General features: G+C 39.3%; 1 non-coding gene across 1 annotated transcript; it reads left to right on the top strand.

Moving 5' to 3' along the window:
• The first annotated feature begins 11,774 nt into the window (after nucleotides 1-11,774).
• LOC141615505 (small nucleolar RNA R71) lies at nucleotides 11,775-11,881 on the top strand. Its single transcript, XR_012529924.1, has one exon. It is a non-coding gene; the product is annotated as a small nucleolar RNA R71 (small nucleolar RNA).
• The last annotated feature ends 2,247 nt before the right edge of the window (nucleotides 11,882-14,128 follow it).

Raw genomic sequence — 14,128 nt, 5'->3', positions numbered from 1 at the left:
TGAATTACACATCTGATTAACTTTTGCATAAAACAAATGTTTGCATCAAATTAACGAAACCCTAATTCAATTACACATCTGACTAAATTAGGGTTTATCCAAAAATTGAATTAGGGATCAAAACAATGAATTTCGTATAACATTTCCCCCCTAATTTAATTGTATTAATAAAATTAATGGATCGATTTTTCAATTTTATCGAAATTTTTCATCTTTTTCGTCCTAAAATAAGTAATTCGAATGTAGCCCTAATCCAATATTCAATTAAACAGAAAAATTGTTTATTCAATTGATGATGAACCCTAATTGTGACACCCCCATACTCCAAGTGCCTTACCAGGACCACTCAGGTATAAAGATGTCACCATCTCGGTTTCCCGAGGCAATGATAATCAAAAGACAATGAAGAAACAACATTTAATAGCATAATGTTTAAGTGAGTAAATACAATCCAAAACCAACGGCCAAAATATGGTTTACATGATCTCAAAACAACTGTCTAAAAACTATCAAAACTACAGCGGAAGACTCTATCATTTGATGGCGACACATCCCAGCTATCCCTTGTATCTCGACTCATACCTGCTCAACAACTGCTCACCATTCCCGAATGGATCACCACAGTTTTTAAAACAATTAAACGGGGTCAGTACTAATCACACAATTTACACAACTCAACAAAACAACACACAACACAACTCAATCGTCACAGATATACTACGAACTCCATCACCAACTCCACAACACTGACTACACACTAAAGTGTGTAGCCCTGCCAGAGTACCCATCGCAACAGGTTACTCCTCGTCGCCAGTGGGGGATCGCAGCTGTTCCCACCTAAGCCTCGCTCATCTCCATCGAGCGATAAACCCAAATCCATTAATGTGCACATCCCTTCTGTGGCGGGTTCCACAGAAGGCGAATAATGGGCGTGAAGCCACTCCCGTAAGTGACTCCACTCAGCCAGGGATGCACCCCGAAGAACACAGACAGATACAATCAATCACAACTACTAATCAGCAAGCAAACCCAACAACCGTCACAATACTCGTACGATAATATTCAACAACCACAAATCACAACCAACACATCATGTGACTAATACTGAGTAGGGAAACCCTACCTGGAATGCAATACAATCAGACGGTCTCAACATCTGTTATCAAAACTCCTCTTCTACGAATCCTCCTCCTAACATATGATGATACAATTACTAACAATCATAAGAGACAACAAAACTCCCAAACCCCCAAATTAGGGTTTAAACAAACTTAATAAAATACTATAAAATCGGTACGTAGATCTTACCCTCGACGCATGGATCACAAGAATATAAAGGATGATGAATTTCGACCTCTCAAGCTCCGGGATTTGTCAATAATGCGAAAGATGCGAAGTACGTAGGTTGAAATCTCTTTTGAAGTAATTAGGTTTGATTAAAGTTTTTAGTGTTGATGACGGAAAGCTTTATATACCTATTCGCATTATTAACAAAACCCAACAAAACATTACCCGTAAACCGAGCTACTCGATCGAGCAACTAACGTACTCGATCGAGTGCCCAGGCTACTCGATCGAGTACCCTACAGGCAGAACACTGTTTTAAAATTCAAAACACCCTTACGCGACAGAGTAAGGCCCACTCGATAGAGTACCCAGAGGCTCATAAAACCGTAGTATTACAGTCTTCCCTCCTTAAAAAGAACTTCGTCCCCGAAGTTCAAACTACAACAAAGAAAAGACATACTATTACACTCCCGACACAACAACCAAAACAAAACTCAACATAAAAGCATGCTACCAACCAAACTCAACCCGACTCAAACCATTACTAACCATACCGACACAACACAAAAGATGTAAAAACTCTTAAAACTCTTTGTGATCACACTACAAGAAAAAGGCTGATTTGCAACGGACTAATTGCAACGAACTGTATAAGCCGTTGCTAAGTATTACTTGCAACAGATATTATTATATTTGCAACGGATATTAAATTATGCAACGACTAAATGAAACTTTGCAACGGATATTAAATTATGTAACGGCTTAATAAAAATTTGCAACGGATATGCGTCATATCTATTTACCCGCCTAATAAATTTAAAGCTGGTTAATTTATGCAACGGATTTTGTAATGCCTATCCGTTGCATATTGGTTAAACTCCTACAATTCCCAATAAACCATCATGCGCGGGTTTTATTTCCATTTTCCCTCTTTATTAAAAACTCATCTTTTATCTATCTATCTATATCTATATAAAAGTATAATAGAGGAACCACTATCTACCATTCTAGACACGTGTCCTTCTCCTGTGAAACGATTTCCCGCCCAACTACGAATAAACCTAAAAAAGCCTTTTGTCTAAACTCTGAACTGACTATTTCCATAGCCGCCACTCATCCTCCCTTTCTGTCCTTTTGTTTCCCTACTAATCAATCACTTCTCTCTTACTTTAATTTTCCATTAACTACTATTGATTCTTCAATACAAATCTTGAAATATTATAGCACCCAAGATTTAAATCAAGATTGAGGATTAACAATGGTTGGAAGATAGAGATTCAATTTAATTGCATCATTTACCTCTGAGTTTTCTACACAATCGTCCGATAATAGAGATCAAGTTTACATCGAAGTATGTTTTATTTTCCATTTTAATTAACCATTTGAGAATCCATCAACTTTTCTCATATGGTTTAGAGAAATTTCATCAAATTATATACTTTATTTTAACAATTATTGTATTAGTTATCACTTCTTTTACTTTTATCATGATTGTACATCAATAACGATTAGAGAATTTGGTAATTATGTAGGTGCAGAAGATTTTCTGGGTTAACAAGTTGGAGATTAATAATTTAATGAGATACTATTCCAGGTAATCTGCTCTACCTATCATTATTTTGATTTCGTTCTTTTTTGTTCCAGATTTTACTTGGTCTAATGAATTTGGTAATTATGAAGGTTCATTGTTGATCATTAATTGAGATTTCTGGAGTTAGGGCCTTTCTTAAATTAGTCTTTTTGATTAGCAATACACTTTAGGTTAAATCTTGATTCCGGTCAAAACGGACAAGATTTTAGATGTAATTTGTTGATAGTTTTTTCGTATTTACAATTTGTTGATGCTGATTCTCGACGATTAATTAGGACTTCCAGAGAGACGACCATAGTTAATTAATGATATCATCAATGAACTTGCAATTTGATGAAGTCATTAATAAATTTAATTTAGTGATTGCTATTTGATTGTCGTAACTTGGGTTTCCGTATTATTATACTTCTTCCATTCTATTTTCACATTAATCTATGAAAAAGTGATAAAATACACCTACTCTTACCTTTTGATACAATATTACTAGGGTGGATGTGGTGTTAGTTCATTAATATAGAGACAATATTGGATGATCAAACTTATTTCTTACTAACTTTTGAAAGGGGTTATAATTTTGGGATGAATTTTAAGGGGAAAGGGGTTTAGAGTTTAGGGTAAAGGGTAAATGGGGCAATAAAATTGGGATAGATGATCATCTCATACCCCCCTAAAATAAATAGGGTTACGTCCCTGTAACCATACATACCTGATAAAAAAGGAAAGGATAGCGCTCTCTCATGGACTCCTCTGCCTCCCATGTAGCTTCCTCTACCTCATGATTAGACCAAAGGATCTTAAGCAAAACTGTCTCACCACTCCTAGTCTTCCTAACCTTTCGGTCAAGAATCTGCTTAGGCACCTCAAGATAAGACAAGGACTCATCTAGCTTTATGCTCTCTACCTCTAACACATGTGACGGATCACTCACATATTTTCGCAGCTGAGATACATGAAACACATTATGCACTCTCTCCAACGCAGCTGGTAAAGCCAAGCGATAAGCAACCTCTCCAACCCGGTCTAAGATCTCATAAGGTCCTATGAACTTCTGACTTAACTTGTCTTTCTTCCCAAATCTCATAACCCCACGCATAGGAGACACTTTCAAAAGAACCTTGTCCTCAACCTGAAACTCTATATCCCGGCGATGTAGATCTGCATAACTCTTTTGCCTATCCTGAGCCACTCTCATCCTTTCCCTGGTCATCTTAATCTGCTCGACCATCTCATGTACCATCTCTGGTCCTAGAACCACTGCCTCAGCACTGTCGTCCCAACAAATCGGACTCTGACATCTTCTCCCATATAAAGCCTCAAACGGTGTCATTCCAATACTGGTGTGATAGCTGTTGTTGTAAGAAAACGTAATCAAATCTAATCTCTGCTCCCAGCTACCACCAAAATCCATCACACAAGCTCGTAACATATCCTCAAGAGTCTTGATTGTTCTCTCAGTCTGACCGTCTGTCGCAGGATGAAATGCTGTACTCATCTTCAATGTTGTTCCCAAAGATTCCTACAACTCTTTCCAAAACCTTGAGATAAATCTCGCATCTCTGTCAGATACTATGTCCTTAGGCACTCCATGCAATCTCAACACATGCTTCCGATAAGCCAAAGCTAATTGTGCCTTGGTCCATGTATCTTTCATTGGCACAAAATGAGCTGACTTGGTCAGTCGATCCACTATTACCCATATCATATTGTTACCCTGTTGACTCTTTGGCAAACCCACGATAAAATATATAGAAATGGATTCCCACTTCCACTCAGGTACCTCTAAAGACTGAATCTTACCTTGTGGTCGTCGCTGTTCCCCTTTAACTCTCTGGCATGTCAAACAACGGGCCACAAACTCAGCTGTCTCTTTCTTCATCTCAGGCCACCAGAACGTGTTCTTTAAATCCTTGTATAGCTTGTCACCACCTGGATACACTGAATATGGTGTACAATGTGCCTCTGTCATGATTGTCTTTTTTAGCTCCTCATAATTAGGGACACACCACCTCCCATCAAACCTCAAACTGTCATATGAATGAATAGAGAATCTAGACACTGTCCCTTTCTCTACTCCAGTTCTCCACTCCACCATCTTAGGGTCTAAAGCATGTTTACCTCGAATATCATCATAAAGATCAGGCTGCACTGTCAAATCTCCCATGGCATCCCTCCCTGCATCATATGTATCCCAAACATCCCCACCTCGTCTCTCAACCTCATCAAAGATAAAGCTGTACACAAAGAATGTACACTCTTCCTGCTCAAGGCATCAGCAACAACATTGGCTTTCCCTTCATGGTAGATAATATCCATGTCATAATCGCCAATCAGCTTCATCCACCTCCTCTGTCTCATGTTCAACTCCTTTTAAGTGAAGATGTACTTGAGACTCTTGTGATCAGAAAATACCTTAAAGGTCGCCCTATAAAGGTAATGTCACCAAATCTTGAGAGCAAACACCACTGCACCCAACTCTAGATCGTGTATAGGATAATTCTCCTCATAAGGCTTCAATTGCCTAGAAGTATAGGCAATCACTTTACCGTTCTTCATCAACACACATCCCAGCCCATTCTTTGAGGCATCTGTATAAACCTCAAAGTTCTCACTCCCTTCAGGCAATGCTAAAATAGGAGCTGTGGTCAAACGCTCCTTTAATGTTTGGAACGCCGTCTCACAACTCTCATCCCAACGAAACTTGTTCTCAATCCTCATCAACGTTGTCATAGGTCTAGCAATCTTGGATAAATCCTTCACGAAGCGTCTGTAATATCCAGCTAAACCCAAGAAACTCCTGATCTATGATACCACTTTCTGACACCCCCATACTCCAAGCGCCTTACCAGGATCTCTCAGATATAAAGATGTCACCATCTCGGTTTCCCGAGGCAATGATAATCAAAAGACAATAAAGAAACAACATTTAAATAGCATAATGTTTAAGTGAGTAAATATAATCCAAAACCAACGGCCAAAATATGGTTTACATGATCTCAAAACAACTGTCTAAAAACTATCAAAACTACAGCGGAAGACTCTATCATCTGATGGCGACACATCCCAGCTATCCCTTGTATCTCGACTCATACCTGCTCAACAACTGCTCACCGTCCCCGAATGGATCACCACAGTTTTTAAAACAATTAAACGGTGTCAGTACTAATCACACAATTTACATAACTCAACAAAATAACACACAACACAGCTCAATCGTCACAGATATACTCCGAACTCCATCACCAACTCCACAACACTGACTACACACTAAAGTGTGTAACCCTGCCAAAGTACCCATCGCAACAAGTTACTCCTCGCCGCCAGTGGGGGACCGCAGTCGTTCCCACCTAAGCCCCGCTCATCTTCATCGAGCGATAAACCCAAATCCATTAATGTGCACATCCCTTCTGTGGCGGGTTCCACAGAAGGCGAATAATGGGCGTGAAGCCACTCCCGCAAGTGACTCCACTCAGCCAGGGACGCATCCCGAAGAACACAGACAGATACAATCAATCACAACTACTAATCAGCAAGCAAACCCAACAACCGTCACAATACTCGTACGATAATATTCAACAACCACAAATCACAACCAACACATCATGGGACTAATAATGAGTAGGAAAACCCTACTTGGAATGCAATACAATCAGACGGTCTCAACAGCTGTTATCAAAACTCCTCTTCTACGAACCATCATCCTAACATATGATCATACAGTTACTAACAATCATAAGAGACAACAAAACCACCAAACCCACAAATTAGGGTTTAAACAAACTTAATAAAATACTATAAAATCGGTACGTAGATCTTACCCTCGACGCAAGGATCACAAAAATGTAAATGATGATGAATTCCGACCTCTCAAGCTCCGGAATTTGTCAATAATGCGAAAGATGCGAAGTACATAGATTGAAATCTCTTTTGAAGTAATTAGGTTTGATAAAAGTGTTTAGTGTTGATGACGGAAAGCTTTATATACCTATTCGCATTATTAACAAAACCCGACAAAACATTACCCGTAAACCGAGCTACTCGATCGAGCAACTAACGTACTCGATCGAGTGCCGCTTACTCGATCGAGTGCGCAGGCTACTCGATCGAGTACCCTACAGGCAGAACACTGTTTTAAAATTCAAAACACCCTTACTCGACAGAGTAAGGCCCACTCGATAGAGTACCCAGAGGCTCACAAAACCGTAGTATTACACTAATTGAAATCGTTCTATTAATAATGATGAAACCTAATTTATTTTTTGTGTGAATTTCATGGGTTGGTTTGGAATTAGTCGGAAAATTGAGGCTAAAAATAAAATAAAACAAAAGATGTTGATATTGAGGTTCGAACACGCGTTTCATGAGAATGGGCTAAGATAGTTTTTGCAAGTATACTCATAACCAGTTAAGCAAGGGGTATCAGCACGTCTACTATAAAATTTAATTGCATTTTATAGTGTGAAATAATCTTAATATATAAAATAGTCAAACTTTCCTAATATATTGCCTTAATATTCGTTCATTATTGTTTCCTATTTGGTTGCCCTAAATTTCGGCCATTTTTCTGTTTTATAATCATATTCTTTATTTTTTTAAATAAATTATTTAAGGAATATTTTCTATACCATTTATTTATTTAAATTTATTCTGAATTGATCTTATAATAGTGTGTAATCTTATATTTTTATTTTTAATGGATTGTAAATTTATTCTTAATGATTTGTTTTTCCTTAAACGTGGGTATTATTGGTGGTTAATTTTAGAGGGGAAAATGAGGGAATTTTGAGTTGGGATTGTATTTAAGTTCATCCCTTTGCTCATTTTAACTCGCACAAAACTCATTCATAACACACAAAAATTCCAAAAGCTAATCAAACTAACCCTAAATTACAAATGGATAACCGAGATATAAAAATGGCTGAACTTATGCTATGAAATCGTGTGTTGGAGTATCAACTTGCAAATGAGAAGAAAGGTCGCGCACAAGATGTGTTGGAAACAAGACGGTTCGTTCAAGAAATGATTGAAATTGTTCCACAGAAGCAATTTGAAAAAGCTCTTTATGGTATCTCTTGCCAAAATATCGAGTACATATATGAAGAGGAGTTTAATGCGACAAATGCTCCAATTCTACCTGATAACCATCTTAAATGGCGTCAAGTAGGTGACTTGGAGTATCTCCCCATACCCGTTGTGGACGATGCAATAGAGATTCGGGATGAGTTTGGCTATAATCGTGATCAACCTACACCTCCTCCTCCTATCCATTTTGGATGGAGGTCTAGGAATCGATATTGATTGCCGGCACGCGCTATTAGACGCCTCCAGTTTTAGTTTTTGTATAGATTTTGTTTATTTATTTTTGTCAGTTCACACGTTTTTCAATTTCAGTTTTGTAATCTTTAATTTCATTCAGTTTATGTTATAGAATTTTTAATTGAAATAAATTTGATAGTCATTTCGTCAATATCCTTTTAATTATTTGTTTGAATTAAGAATATATGTGAACATCGAAAGGAATTATACGAATTATGGTTCAAAAGCAATTAAACGACTTGAAATAAGTCTTAAACTAAGTTGAAATGGTAAACCCTAAACCGATGGACATGATGAAAAAAAATGTGGTTAGTAGGATTCGAACCTACGATGCATAAGAAGCCCTAAACGGATACACATGGTAAAAAGAAAAATGTGGTTGGTAGGATTCGAACCCACGTTGCATAAGAAGAGATTTATTGTTTGCATTTGAGTATAATGTAAATGGAAATAAATGGAATTAATAAATAAAAATAAGATCTCCCAAAATAATATTCCCTCCTAGTCTGATTGTTGGTTCCTCTTTCCTTTTCCATGCTAGTCGGGTGTTGGTTCCTCTTTCCTTTTTTGGTAAGTTTTGTGTGGTCCAAATTCAATTTCATGTGGGGTAGGGTGTTTTGTGTGGTCCAAATTCATTTCCTTAATTTTGGTGCCCTAAAGAAAGGGAACCAACAATCAGACTAGGAGGGAGTATGATTTTTGAAACTTAAGTAAAGTTTCCTAATTTTATGCCCTAAATTTCGGCCAAAAATATATTTCCTAATTGTATCCCTATATTTCGGCCAAAATATCTTGGTATAATTTTGAAAATTAAAAAATGAATATATTATAGCAAGAATAATATTAACAACGGAAAAGATATGAAATATCGTATTTGATTATGAATAAAATTTGAAATGTAAATGATATGCAATAAAAACGAAAAAATAAAAGTGATAACCTTAATTGAAAAAAAAAATGTGGTTAGGAGGGTTCGAACCGTCGATGCATGAGAAGAGGGTTAGTGTTTTTAATAAAACTAGTTGTACCTCCGCGCGCGATGCGCGCGGAGTTCCAATTCCCATCTCCGTCTTTTTCAAACTATAAAGCTTGCATATAATTCGTAAAAGGATTTTTGTATAATATTTTCTTAAAAAGACGATAACAGAAAAGGACGTGGCTTTCCAGCGCTCCTAAATATAGGATTCTCATGATAAAGAGTCTGCATATAAGCTTCAAATCAAGGCAAGGAAAATGCAGTGCTTGCTCCTTTAAAAAAAAACTCGTCATATTTTTTTTTTTTTGAGGAAAACACCCCTGCGGGTATTAATTCATTAATGATAAATCATAATCTGCCGCAGAATTCGCAACAGAAGGTAAAACAGACGGCCAGACAATTTTGCCATACACCCTAGGTAACATATGAGCTAATGCATGAGCTACAGAGTTATTAATGCGACTAGTATGAGACCAAACAACAGAATCAAAAGAACTGCAAAACGATAAAATGTCATCAATTAAAAGGGAAAACGGGCAACGCCCTTTGCGCTTCTCCAACAATGCATCAACCACTTGAAGACAATCACTCTCCACAGAAACCCGCCTATGTCCTCGTGCTTGAGCTTCTTGTAGACCATCCATAACCGCTATCGCCTCTGCAAAACGTGGCTCCCACTCCACATCCCTCCTTATCGTGATACCCCACTTCACCTCTCCACGGTTATCTCGACGCACCGCCCCAGTGCTAACCCCTTCCCCTTCCTTGACTCATGCATCCACATTTATCTTAACGGTCCCCTCCGGTGCCGGTATCCACCCCACTGGATCCCTCCCTTCGGTGCACTCCCTTCTTCCTTTCCTTCCACCCCCGCCATACCCCATCATTCCAACCTCTTCCTGCACAATGTCCACAACACGCCTCACCACCCTTTCCGGGTCCACCCGCACCCCGTCGAAAGCAACCTTATTCTTGTGCTCCCAGATAGCCCAACACCCGATCATGAACTTCCCGTATTCCTCCGCCATAAAGACTCTCCACCTTTCCTCGATCCATCCCCGCACATCTCCATCCTCTCCCCACGCAGCACCCTCCCCTTCCCAATCCAGCCCAATGGCATCCCACACCCATTTTGCGACACTACAGTCACAGAATAAATGTAAGGACGACTCAGAATGAGAATGACAAAAATAACAAAGAGAAGACTCACCTCTAGTTCGGGTTGCTATATTATCCATGGTTGCCAAGGCTCCGCTACATTTTTGCCCGGAAGAATAGCTTAATGCGAGGCCAAACTCGAACCTTCCACAACCGGTTCCCGGTTCCTGACCACCTCTCTCTTTCCCAATTCGAAGGACCCCCCGCATCTTCACCATCCCCCACCAAGCTCGCATACGCTGTCTTAACAGAGTACTCACCATCACGCTCCAAATTCCAGAACCACGCATCTCTCTGCTCATTAGGACTGAGTCGTATGTTGCGGATACGTTGAGCTTCAAAGGGTAAAAAGAAATGTGTCAGGGCATTTTCGTTCCAATTCCTACCATTCGGTTCAATCAAGTCCACCACCCTTAGCATCTCATTACCAGGTCCGCAAGGTGAGATCACCAGCCCATTACCGCTCCCAGCAACCCAAGCCTGTCCCCACACTCTCGTGTCACAACCGTCTCCTATCCTACGCCTCAACCCGCGCTGCAACACCTGCCGAGCTCCCACAATACTCCGCCAAGTATAACTTGGTCTATTACCCACTTCCGCTTCAATAAACGAGCTTGAATTATAATATCTGGCCTTCATTACCCGTGCCCAAAGACACTCGGGCTCGACAACAAGACGCCATGCTTGTTTCCCAAGGAGTGCATCATTGAAAACCTCAAAATCACGGAACCCAAGACCCCCATTACACTTAGGCCGGCACAAACGTTTCCACGCTACCCACGAAATGCCCCTCTTGTCTTCATCATGTCCCCACCAAAAGCGCGAGACCATCGATCGGAGAACAACTCGGGAATTGACTTTTGTGGGGGCCTTTGTTGATTTTGATAACCCGGTGGAGGGATATACTTTTGTTGTTGAGGGACATAGGCATTTTGTTGTGGTGGGGGTTGAGGGTTAAGCACATTGTTGCTTGTGTAAGACAAGTTCGGATGAAATTTTGAATTTGGATTATAAGTGTTTGAAAATGTACCCGGTGGATATGAACTTGGTCTTAGAGCTTGAAAAGCATTTACCTCTTCAATAGGAGCTCGGCAATGAGCGGCATAATGACCCGCACCTCCGCAACCATCATAAACAACGATTTGGCTTGTTGAAGACATGACATTGAGTTGTTGAATGGAATCTTTAGCATCTCTTTCCGCCAATTGTTGTTGAAGCAAGGCAATTTGAGCTAGCAAAACGGAGTTGTTGGAGGATTCTTCTTTACCTTTGGATGGCACAACTCGGGAATTGACATATTTTGCATCATGGACCGCCATAGATTCGATCGTGGCATGAGCAAGGTCGGTGTCAATTTGATCAAACCGCCCATTGTTGGCGGAATCAAGAATCCTTCGGGACTCGGCACAACATCCATTGTAGAATGTTATTGCTAGAAACAAATCATCTAACCCATGATGTGGGCATTGTCTTTGAAGCTCTTTGTACCTCTCCCAAGCCTCATATAGGCTCTCAAGAGCTTGTTGACGGAATCCGGTGATTTGGTTCCTCAAAGTTTGAGTTTTCTCCGGTGGAAAAAACTTTTGATAGAAAGCAAGAGCCAAAGTCCCCAATTGGTGATTCCCATGGCGGTGCGGTCAAGACTATTGATCCAAAGCTTGGCCTTGTCCTTCAAAGAGAAACGGAAAAGTATTTCCCTTATTTGGGCTTGAGTGACGCCCGTTTGACGGATCATGGAGCAATAGTCACAAAAATTTTGTACATACAAATTGGGATCCTCCAAAGGACTTCCCCCAAATTGCTTCCTCTCCACGAGGCTAATGAAAGCCGGTTTGATCTCAAGTCCGGCGCGGTGATTTGAGTGGTTGTGACACCGGCCGGAAGCATGGCCGCGGTGGGCTTTGAGTGATCGGAAAGTTTCACCATCTTTTTGGTAGTAGATGGTGGTGGTGGTGGTGGTGGAGATGATGAACTTGAAACCTCCTCCTCTTCAAGGGCTTCTATATCGTACTAGCGCTTCTTCCCTCGCCAAAGCAAGTTAACCTAAGTAAGACTTTCTAGCACTTTCGGCTTGTACGGGAGAAGAGGCCTCTTTCACTTCCTTCCGAAAACGTCGTCTTCTCCTAAAGGTTTTCTCGGGATCGGAATCCGGTGAAAGCAATTTTCCACGACGAGAGGACCTGGGCATAAGCGAACAATTTCTAGAGAAATGATAAGTAACGGTCTCAAGGAACAAGTGTTCCCCAAGACAAAGAAAAACAAGATAAAAATCGACAATTCAAAACGCAATAAAACCGTTTCCTCGGCAACGGCGCCAAAATTTGATAGGCTTATCGTGTACCTATGCAAAGATAATTTCCCTAGACACAAATTAATGTAGCAATAGGGGTCGAACACAAGGAAACGGGAATTACGTTGTGAATTTCTATGGGTAGATTCTTATCAAGGTCGATTTCGATTTTGGTTTGGTTTGTTTGTTTGACGATTAATAAAAATTATGATGTAAATTATATAATTAAAAGGGAGTCTAAGGGGTTCGGGTCACACATTCAAAGGTAAACATATGATTATGATAAATTCGGTACTAATAACATTGCCAATTGCTTAGGCTTAAAGATACCCACCTTGCGGCATTAGTATCAACCATAGACCGGGTCCTAGAGAAACTCTCGTCCGTGACTAGGTCGTTCTACTACACATGCTTTGTCTAATTCAATTCTGTGCCTCTCGACTTTTAGAATGAATGAACACACTTAATTAATCTATGAATAAGGCCTTAAACAAAGATTAAACATTATGGTGCAAACATGTGATAGAAGCAATATGAACAATATTATTATTAACCTATTTTATCATGTTATATATTTGATTTATGCATGACTCCCCTAACCCTTAGGCTAAGAGATTTAGCTACTCATATTAAGGTGCAAATTGTAAATTATATTAAGCGGAATGATAAATATGATTATATGTTTTATATAAACTAAGTGTTTTAACAAGCAAGAGAAATAAAACTAAAGTAATCTAAATGGAGTGCTTAATTATAAACTAAGTATAAACTAAATAGAAATATAAACTATAAATAGGAATACCTTAAAGAGATGGACTTGTATGGAAGAACAAATAATAACCAAATGCTTGAAAATGTATTAAGGACTAAAAGTTTGAAGAACTACAAGCTTAACAAGATCGTAAATTAATAAGAAAACTATTGAGAGAAATATAATGCTTAAGGCTAATGTAAAGTAAATGAGACGTGAAAATCAGATGCCCTAAGCCTTCGAAAGCCTCTCCTATTTATAGGAGAGGAAGAAGAAACGTAAGCATTCATGAAGCATGCAGCCCCGATCGGGGTTGGGTGGCCTCGATCGGGGTCGTGTGTTTCTTGGTCGTTTGCCTTAATTATCCTCTTAATTACTTGGAGAATCCTATGTAGGTGATTAATTGTGCAATTAATCACCCGGTTAATGCTTTCATTTGGCATCTTAAGATCTTTGGAATCCCATGCTTTTTCCTTGACTTTTGACTTGCAATTTGGGCTTGACTTGGATATTTAATCACACTTGCACTTTGCTAACTTATCCAACAAATTCCTATGCAAAACCCATGCAACTTGAAGTACAAAGTCTATGCAATCATCCAATCCTTAGTCCATTTGGTCTTCTTTCCTCTTAGCTTGCAATTTCTAGCAACTTTGTAGTATTTTAGCTCCAAAAAGCTTATTCCCTACAAAATATGTCAAAACATCGAAGACAACTAGAAATGCAAATATTAGCTATAAAACACTTAAGATAAGTGCTAAA

This window comes from Silene latifolia, chromosome 11 (genome assembly GCF_048544455.1).
Source record: "Silene latifolia isolate original U9 population chromosome 11, ASM4854445v1, whole genome shotgun sequence".
NCBI lineage: Eukaryota > Viridiplantae > Streptophyta > Magnoliopsida > Caryophyllales > Caryophyllaceae > Silene > Silene latifolia.
The sequence above is the reverse complement of the archived record's forward strand: the minus strand, read 5'-3'. Positions and strand labels throughout refer to the sequence as shown.